This window comes from Panthera leo, chromosome E2 (genome assembly GCF_018350215.1).
Source record: "Panthera leo isolate Ple1 chromosome E2, P.leo_Ple1_pat1.1, whole genome shotgun sequence".
Classification (NCBI taxonomy): domain Eukaryota; kingdom Metazoa; phylum Chordata; class Mammalia; order Carnivora; family Felidae; genus Panthera; species Panthera leo.
In genome coordinates, this window is record NC_056693.1 from 19,602,881 (window position 1) to 19,612,692 (window position 9,812).

Sequence of the window (9,812 nt, forward strand, 5' to 3'; positions counted from 1 at the left end):
GAGATTCAGCCCCAAGCACGGGGCCCTCTTTGAGCATGGTGCTCTATGCCATTGTCCTGGTTGCATGCACATAAAAGTTAGCCTTCCTGGAGGGCTTCATAAATTCTTTTTTTTTTAATCTTTTTCAATGTTTATTTTTGAGAGAGACAGAGAGACAGAGCATGAGTCGGGGAGGGGCAGAGAGAGAGAGAGAGAGGGAGACACAGAATCTGAAGCAGGTTCCAGGCTGTGAGCTGTCAGCACAGAGCCCAATGTGGGACTCGAACTCATGAACTGCAAGATCATGACCTGAGATGAAGTCAGATGCTTAACCAGCTGAGCCACTCGGGCGCCCGGGGCTTCATAAATTCCAAGGTCTAGGCCCCACTCCAGACCAATTTCAGGGGTGAGATCCTGACATTGCAATTTTGAATTGCAGGGTTGAGGACCTCATGGTCTGCTATCACTGTGAGTACCAGAAGACCCACCATAAGAGGGTGACCGGATGTAAAATGTAACCAGGCCCCTCCAGTTCCAGGGTGAAGAGCGGCCTCATAGGTTTCAAGCTGAAGCAGGCAGACCAGCAGTGGAGCCGCTGAGAGAGGGGTAACCCCAGGGTACGCAGAACCACAGGGTTTGCTGGTCTGCTCCTCATTCCTTGAGATCAGGGGAGGGGAAGCTAAGGTGAGGGAGTAGTACTGACTTCTGAGTTTTAGATTGAGCAATGGGGTGAGGGTGGAACCATTTGCTGAAAGGGGGAATTGGGGGGCTGGAAAAAAAAGTCTGGGGTCGGAGAATGAACTTACGTGTGTCTGAGCTTCCCTTTAGAGGAGTCAGCTTTCCATCTGTGGGACACACGGGGATCAAAAGCTTTGCCTTCCCCAGTTCTTAAAACCCAAACCAGAAGCATTTCTGGACAATCATGGCAGCTGGCAACGGGGTAGGGTGAAAAGGCAGCCATAAAATCACCTCTCGTGTTGTGTCACAGGCAGTAGGGCAGGTGGGAGTGAGAAGACACCTCTGTGGGTGACAGGTAGATGGCTCAGAATGGCCCTGGGAAGAGTGGGGGAATACTACGGCTTTCTGATGAATCCCTGTTAGAACCGGAGCCTCCACATCCAAGTGGCTTCTCATTACACAGCAAGAGTTTTGTGATGTTCAGGAAGACTGAATTTCTGCCTGTTGACCCTGCTCACATTTCCCAGGGACAGGAGCTTTGGGCAAGGCTTAGCAGGGACCTGGGGCCTTTGACAGGCCATTGCCTCAGTTGGCTGCAGTGGTCATTCTTCCAGAGAATGGGAAGGGAATGTGTCCCGGAGTCCTGACCAATGGCAGAAAATGGCGTCTCACCAGCTAAGAGCCGGGCATAGCCTATGCTTGACAAGAGCATGGTCTGAGCCAGGCAGTCCCTCACTGGCCCGTCTCTGCCACCTGCCAGCTACACGTCTCTGGGAGTCACTCACCTCTCTTGGCACAGGCATCTGCATCTGCAAAATGGTCACAAGGCTGCCATGAAAGTCCTCCTGTCCCCTTCAGGGATTGTCATTGAGCTGCAAAGAACTTGCGAGCCACAACCAGGCTCTTCCTGGACATCCCTTGGCTGTGACCGAGCACAGCAGGGGTACCAGGACCTGGCTGTTTGGGTCCATGCAGGACTCCGCTAGTGGGCGGTGTTTGTTGTGCAGCTCCCTGTAAGGTTGGCTGAGATCTTGCCACATCTCCACTGGGATCTGAGGCTCTCCCTGACCAATCACTTCATCTCCTGCTATCTCTCACAGACATTGCCCTCAATAAATCTGTTGCACCCCTAACTCCATCTCGGTTTCCACTTCCTGGAGAACCCGACTGGCCCAGATGACCAGGCTATCATGGGGCTTCAGGGAGGTTGGAATGAGATAATTTAATGTAATGATGTAATATGTAATAATGTAAATGAGAATGCCAGGCCAGGATGCACAACTCCCGGGGTCACCGTGCACAGGAACTGAGCGCAGCACTGCCCAGAGTTGCACCTCGCACCTGCCAGACACCTTGTGGGGCTCAGGTGATGTGAGCTGAGTTGGATTCTCTAAACCAAAGTACAGCCTTTCTTCTGTATCAGAGACTAAAATCCCCCAAATCCAAGGAGCCCATGAGCAAAGGCATGTTTGTCTCCAGGAACAACTGGCCTTGTCTGGAGGCCTTCCTACCCTCCACCATGTGGGGTCATGCTTTACTGAGAGCCTAGCCTGTGTGCAGACACATCTGGCAGCTTCCCGGGTGTCCAGAAGCCTGTTATGGTGATGGCTAGCCTCAGAACCCAAGCCCAGGAGCTCCTGAGGAAAGATGTGCTCAGTGCCAACCAGTGGTGGCCACCAGTCCCTGTCCACACAGGAGCCTTGTCTCCTCCTATCCCACAGTGAGAGAACCAGTGCTCCCAAGCCAGAGACCTTGGGCCATGGCCTGTTGGTACAGGTGGTCATTTGCAAACAGGGCCACAAGCCAAGGTGTGGTGCAGTAGGGGGTGTATTTCTCAACTCAGTCTTGGGAGACCTGGACTCTGCCTTGGTTCTGCATATCCTTAGGAGAGGCATCATTAGCCCAGCCTGACCTTGGTGTATTTATCCATAGAATGGGCATAATGATTTCTTTGTCCCTGGGCTGTGAAAGGCCTGGTCAAGCAGCTGCTGGGCCAAGGCTGGACTGCTGGGTGGCTGGGCCCATGTGGCCACATGCCTCAAGTTTCTGTAAGCCCACAGGAGAGGGAAAGAAAGAGCAAAGGATAATCTGAACTTTTCAGGCTCTAGGAACTGAATAGTTGGTGGTTGTACCATTTATCAGGATGGGGAAGTACAGGACAGAGGGGGAAAAATCTGGAGTCGGGGTTGGGGCATTGTAGGGCTTGGGGGTGGCCCCGACTCAGCAAGCTTCCCTCCACATCTTCTAGTGCTAGAGCTTGTCCTCGCTAGGCAGAAGAGGCTCTGTGTCCCAGAGTGGTCTGCAGCTGACTCCTCCCCCTTGCTTCAGGGGTGGGACATGACCCAGACCTGGCCAATGAGAGGACCTCATTCCCTTAGCCATCCTGGTTGGTTTCTTGATGTGCATGTGGCCCATGCCAGCTGACCAAAGTCCTCCCTAGGTCTTTGGGGGAATGAAGTACCCTCTTTCTATGGGATCACAAGCTGGTGTGTAGAAATAACTTTGGAAATTCTTGTGGCTGTCTTGGCTGCCATAAGGACTCAGCCTTCCTGAGAAAGGAGGCAAACAACACAAGAAAGCAGAACCAAGGATGGGAGGGTGGACACCTAATGATACTATTTGGATCCCTGGATCCAGCTGTACCTGAGGCAAGACATACCTTTGGACTTCTTGGTTGTGCAAGTCAATACATTATTATTTTTTTCATTCTACAAATAATGCTTGAGTGCTTAGTAAATGCCCAGTGTAGCACTGGTCATTTGAAAACAATGAAAACTATGTGAATGAAACAGGCATAGTTGAGCTCTTCAGGAGTTTACAGGTTGATCAAGAGAGTGTTTCCTCCCACTACGAATTGGGGTTTGTCAACTGGATCTTTGCAAGGGATGTGAACAACACAGCAGATGGTGTCTGTGAGAGCAGTTTTATGGAAAATGCAGAGACTATCTACACGTTTGGATTGTGTCTATTTATCCTCAGCAGAAACTGAGGGCACAGCATTAAGTTGTGGGTTGGTAGAAACGGCTCTGCGTGAACGTGCAGAAAGGCAGTACTGGTGTGGAATCTTCTGGCGCTCTGAATTGAAATGGGGGAAATAGGGCTTGCAGAATCTGTGAATGGCCAGCTTGTCCCCTGAGCACCCGCTTCTGAATGATAATTATCCTAGCTGTACTCTCGACAAGAGCAACTGGGGAGATAATTTTTCAATGTTTAGCTTTTTAAAGATAACATCAGCACATTAACAAACACTTGGAAAACAGAGAAGAATGTCCCTTACAGTCCCACAACCCTAATACAACCATTGTTGAAAATGTTATTTGGGGACCATCATGGCAGAGTCTTTGGTGTTGGCTGATAAGCCCATGTGATGTGTTCATTATGCCATTCATGGCTTGCCCTGGGCCTTGGCCGAGGTGGTAAAGAGCAACTTGGAAGCCAGACGAACCAGGTTGGAAGCCTTTCTTATTTGTTGAAGAGCTGTGTGATCCTAGGCTAGTTATTTAGACTCTCTGAGCCTTAGTGTATTCATCTATAAAATGGGAATTCTAATGGTACTTATGTCATCAGTGCGTTATGAGACCGAAATGAGTTGGAACTGAATGAGTATCAGTCCTCTCCCTCCACCCCCCCACCTCACCCCCACCACCCCCACCCCGGCTTAGCCCCTGCACAAACATGGCCACACACACCCTGGTCGTGGCTGCCCTCCATGACCTGAATATTCCAACAAGAGAATGTGGATGGCCCAACTCTGGGCCCAATCTTGGGTATTGGCATCACCCCAGAACCAGAAGGGTCACATGTCTCAGTGTGGGGGTGAGGGTGGACAGGTATGTGCTCGTCCTCTGCACATCTTAGGACAGGTCTGGGGTCCATGCAAGTGTCGTGGGTACGGATCTCTTGTTTCCATCTGGGTTCTCTCTGCCCCATGGGCTCCTGTGCAGACGAGTCCCCTGATATCCTGTGTGGACATCAAACCCCACTGATGGATTTCCAGGACACCTTGCTGAGTGGGCTCACAACCCCACCCTTGTTCCCAGAGGACTCCCCATGGTGTCTGGCTTACTGCATCCTGCTCTGTGCTTGGCCACATGTGTCCTCCCCTGCTGTCTGCAGGGGACTCAGTGGATGCTGGAAGAAGCCATCTGCACAAACCACGGTGGGGACACGACCATCTGGGAAGTTTAGGGCTCCCCAAATCATGCCACATGACCAGTTCAGGCACATCCCTCCCCCAGGCACACCCAGCCACTCTTTCTCCCCCTTCCCGGGCTGGGATGTGTGGGGGAGACCTGACTCTCTGAGATGTGAGAAGGATGTACTGTGGTTCGCATTCACAGTCCTGGAGCCAAGCTGCAAGGGGTGGGGGCGGGGGGTGGGGCTCATCTTGCCTGGAGAGGGGACCTGCTTGCCAGAGATCACAGTGAGTAGACGGGCAGAGCCAGGCCTCAAACCCAGGTGTCCTGACTCTGTCTGAGCTGAGTGCTCATCTTTGGGGAGGAGTTGACAGAGGATGGGAGGGTTTGTCTGCTGGAATGTGGGGTTCTCAGACCCTCTGTCTCAGGCCGTCCCATACTCCTGAGACCTTCCCTGCCTGGCCCTCTCCCCCATGGATCTGTCTTATCTCCCTGGTGATGCTGGTGTGAGTACAAGCAAGGAGGGTGGGGTGCCCACCATGCCCTAGGTCTAGTGAGTTGGATGGTGGTCCCCAAAAGGCATGCCCACCCGGAACCTCAGAATGTGACCAGATTTGGAATAAGAGTCTTTGTGAAGTTTACTAAGTTAAGGATCTCAAGACGAGATCATCCTGAATCCAGACGGGCCCTAAACACGATGACAAGTGTCCTTATAAGGGACAGGAAGGGAGAAGGCACAGCCCAGGGAAGAAGGCCATGAGAGACGGGGGCCGAGACTGGAGCCATGCCACCACAAACCAAGGAGGCCGAGGGCTTCCGCAAGCCACCAGAAGCTAGGGAAGAGGCATGGAACAATTCTCCTTCAGAGCCTCCAGAAGGAACCAACCCTACAGACAGCCCGATTTGGTGCTTCTGACCTCCCAAACCACGAGAGAACAAATTCTGTTGTTTAGAGCCACCCCGTGTGTGGTGAATTGTTAGAGCAGCCCTTGGAGGTCAATATCCTTGGGGTGCTCACTTAGGGGCAGGGGCACTCCCTCCTGAGTGGGCTTGGCCACGTGCAGAGCCTGGGGCCTCAGATCCTCAACAGAAACGTGGGAACCAGCCTGCTTACACCCTGCCTGCCTTTCTCTCAAGAGAAGGTAGCAGAATATGCACAAGGGAGACAGAGGGAGGCTAGGTGAAGACAGTGAAGACAGATCTCAGTAGCCACTACAAAAGGAGAAAGAGCCGCGGGTATAACTGAGCTCAACTCCTCTGGGTGGAGGTGACTGGGTGTTTAAAGGGGGAGGCATGGGGAGGGCCAGCAAGCAGGGCTGGGGCAGTCAGGGAAGTGCAAAATGGCCAAAAGCAGGTGGTTGTTGCTAACTGGAGCTCACTGAAATAGGCTCCTATCCTCCCCCAGAAACTGGGAGAGGGGGCCCTACCCTCAGACACTGGCAGGAGCAAAGGGCACATTTCTAAGGCAGCCTTCAGCTTTCCCGGGCAGGAGCTTAAGGGAGGCTGGGCTGTGCAGGACTAGGGCCTTGAGCTGTCAGAAATCATGCCAGAGTGTGCTCAAGTCTCTCGGGGGGGGGGGGGGGGTGGGGTGGGGGTGGGATGGGGGGTGGTCTGCAGCCCTTACAGGCCAGGGTTGGGGCCTAGTCGAGAAGGGGGTCAGAGGAGCCGGAGTTTAGGCAAAGAGAGAGTCTCTGTCAAGGAGACGGAGGCAGACATGAGCAGTGCCCTCCCGGAGTGCGGTCCTAGTGGGGAGGACAGAGAGCAGGGCCCACGGGGAGGGATAAGGAGGAAAAGACCAGAGCAGGGGGTACACGGGGGAAGGACTCCTCAGCAGACAGGAGGAGGGAAAGGGTCCAGGTGGTCCCTGCAGGGGGTGGAGGGAAGACGAGCGTCCGAGGCTGGGAGAGCAGCGTACTTGGTGGGTGAGTGTTGGCACCATAAGAGTCAGGGTGCCAGGAATGTGGAATTAGGGAAGGGGGGGCAGGGGGTGAGGTGGGCCCAGAGAAAGACGGGGCCGACAGCAGGAAGCAGGAGGAGTTGTACCAATGGTTGGGGCCCCAGACTGGGGTCAGTTGGGGTTTTGGGGTAGGGTGGGATACAACATTGTTAAAAGCTCTCCAGGCGATTCTAAAATGCAGCCCTGCCTGATACCTCCCTGCGTTAGCCTAAGGGTTGAAGTGCTGTGAGCAGCCGGGAGGGACAAGATTAGATCTCTTTTATTTAAAGGATTCCTGGGCAGATGCCGCCCGGAGAGCCTTGTTGAAGGTTCTAGCGATAACCCTGGTGAAGAGAGAGGGAGCTTGTTCCAGAGCAGTGGGTGTGGGAGGGGCGAGGATTCCAGAAATATTTAGGGGAGAGCTGGCTGCATTTGGTGACAGATGGGATGTATCCATGAAGGTGAGGTGACACCAGATTTCTGTGTGGACAGCTGGCTGCACGGTCACTGAGGTGGGGAATAACAATGGAGGATAAGGAGTGACTGTTTGAGGCTATTTGTCTTGCCCGATGATTCCCGAGAGGCCCCATGATTCCACTGGGCAACACAGAAATGGAACCAAGGGAAGAATCTAAACCGGAGATAAAGCTGTGGCCGCTAGCATGCGGGCAGCAGTTACAAGGACGTATGGTCTGCAGCAGAACCCGGGGAGGGGGTGCCCTTGGTGTGAGGGCTGGGCTGAGTCTCCACAGAGGGCAGGCAGGTGGGAGACACAGCAGGGAGAGTTTCGAGGAGGAGAGAGTGGACCCCAGCATCCCATGGTGTCAAGATGCCACGTAAGACAAGGTTGAAAGGCACCTGGATCTTGCAGGGGGACAAGGATCGGGGGTTGGGTTGCTCTGGCTCTCCTCCAGTCTGTACCTCCCAGCACCTAGGTGGTAGGGTACAAGGTGGCTTTGGGGGCTGAGAGGGACAGATCCCCAGCAGGATGCAAATATTCAGCTGACTTTAAAATGCACCTGAAAGTTTAGGTTCCTTTTCTTTCCTGCCTTAGTAAGAGGGACTGCAGATGCTTCCCCCATCTTCCCAGAGGGCATCCCCATCAATGACTACAACGTTTTGTTTATGTTTAGCAAAAGTGTATACAAGTGTACCCCGGGCAAAGTGCATACATCCTACCTATGCAGCCCATGCGTTTTCGTAAACCGAATGCGCCCATGGGGCCGCCTGGAGGAGTTAAACCCAGTATCACCACCAGGGTCCAAAGTTTCTCCCATGCCCCCTCCAGGCCCTGTGAGCCGTGGGTGGCCATTATTCGTATTTCCCACAGTTTAGATGAGTTTTCTAGTGCTCTTTAAAAATGTTTTTTCATTGATTTTGTTTTTACCGTATTTTTTGTTTTAAGTAAACAGGCCATACATTGATTGACAAGTTCAAAAAACCAGTGAGGGGCACCTGGGTGGCTCAATCAGTTAAGCATCAGACTCTTGACTTCAGCTCAGGTCATGATCTCATGGTTTGTGAGTTCGAGCCCCACATCAGGCTCCGTGCTGACAGTATAGAGCCTGCTTGGACTTCTGTCTCTCCCTCCCTCTCTGCCTCTCTCCCAGTCGTGCTGTCTCTCTGTCTCTCTCTGTCTGTCTCAGAATAAATAAAAACTTTAAAAAAAAACCCAAAAAACAAAGTGATAGAAAAGAGGGTACACATTGAGAAGTCTTGCTTCTCTCCCTGTCTCTTTCCATTCTGCCTCCCATGTGGGTCAGGGGTTGGCACATTTTTCTGTAAAGGGTCAAGTAATAAATATTTTAGGCTTGCAGGCCCTGCAGTCTCTGTGGCAGTTACTCAATACTGCAGAGAGCAAGGCAGCCATGGAATCATCCAGCATGTGCTCGTCTGTGTCTGGCTGATGTCACTCCTCACTGTGCTTCTGAGATTCCTCCTCTTCCTGGCGTGCATTCCTCTGTATGAGAACATGACTTTATTTATCCAACCTATCATTGACAGGCCCCTGGGTCGCCCCAGTCTGCGGCTCTATTCGGAGCAGCTCAGCCTCCAGCAGGCTGGCCAGTGCCTGCTGGTAGACACACGCTCAGGCTTCCCCTTGGGCACGATCCCGGGGGTGGGGTTGTCGGATCAGAGGTAAGCAGTGTGCCTTAAGGATTTGGGATTTCAGGGAAAGGAACAAGGAGGAGGAGGAAGAGGAGGAGGCCGGGCCCGGGGGCAGCCTTCCAGAGGCTGGAGCAGAGTTGAGGGATGTGGACCCAGTGGGGAACTGACTGTGAAGTCGGTCAGGTAGGACCCTTACCCTACCGTCCCCATCAACAAATCTGGGGAAGACTCTGTTCCAAAGCTCTCTCAGTCCTGACTTTCAATAGCATCAACCAGGGAGTTTTCAAAAATCCCAGTGTGCTGTCTCCATTCTAGGAATTCTGATTCACTTGGTCTGGGGTGAAGCCAGGCACGAGCTTTTAAAGACTCTCTGGGAGATTTTTCTGGAAGCTGAGGCAGAACACGAAGAGGTCTTGATAGTGGCAGGTCCCTGATATCACAATGGATTCCCAAGCATCTACCTACCAGTGGAGACCACCCACCCACGGGCACACATGTCAGGCAGGGCTCTCAAAGGTGGACTTGGGCAAACAAAGGTGACAAGGACCTCACTGGAAGGGTGTGAGGCAGCTCTCAGAACTTGGGGCCAGGCTGGGGGAGGACCCAGGAAGGACAGCCTCTGCCTAGAGGCCCCACAGGGACCGGCTCCTTTTGTAGCCCACGCAGCTGCCCGCCCTGGCTCTGACTGCAGTGCTCCAGAAGCCCGCTGAAGCCTTTCTGGCTGAGCGGGGCACTGGCCCGGCCATGCTTGGGGTCTGCACAGTTGTGCTCAAGGGAGAAAGGATGTTGGGGTGCCGAGCAGCCACAGTCACAGTGCCCCATGGGCTCTGGCAGGATGGGAGTGGGGTGAAGAATGTTCTGGAAGGGACTAAACAGGGCACGATGGATACCCCCAGGTGAACGATGGTCAGTGATTCTCCATCATTAACCTTTTTTTACCTTCTCTCCGGTGGTCCAGATTCTGCAGCTAGCCC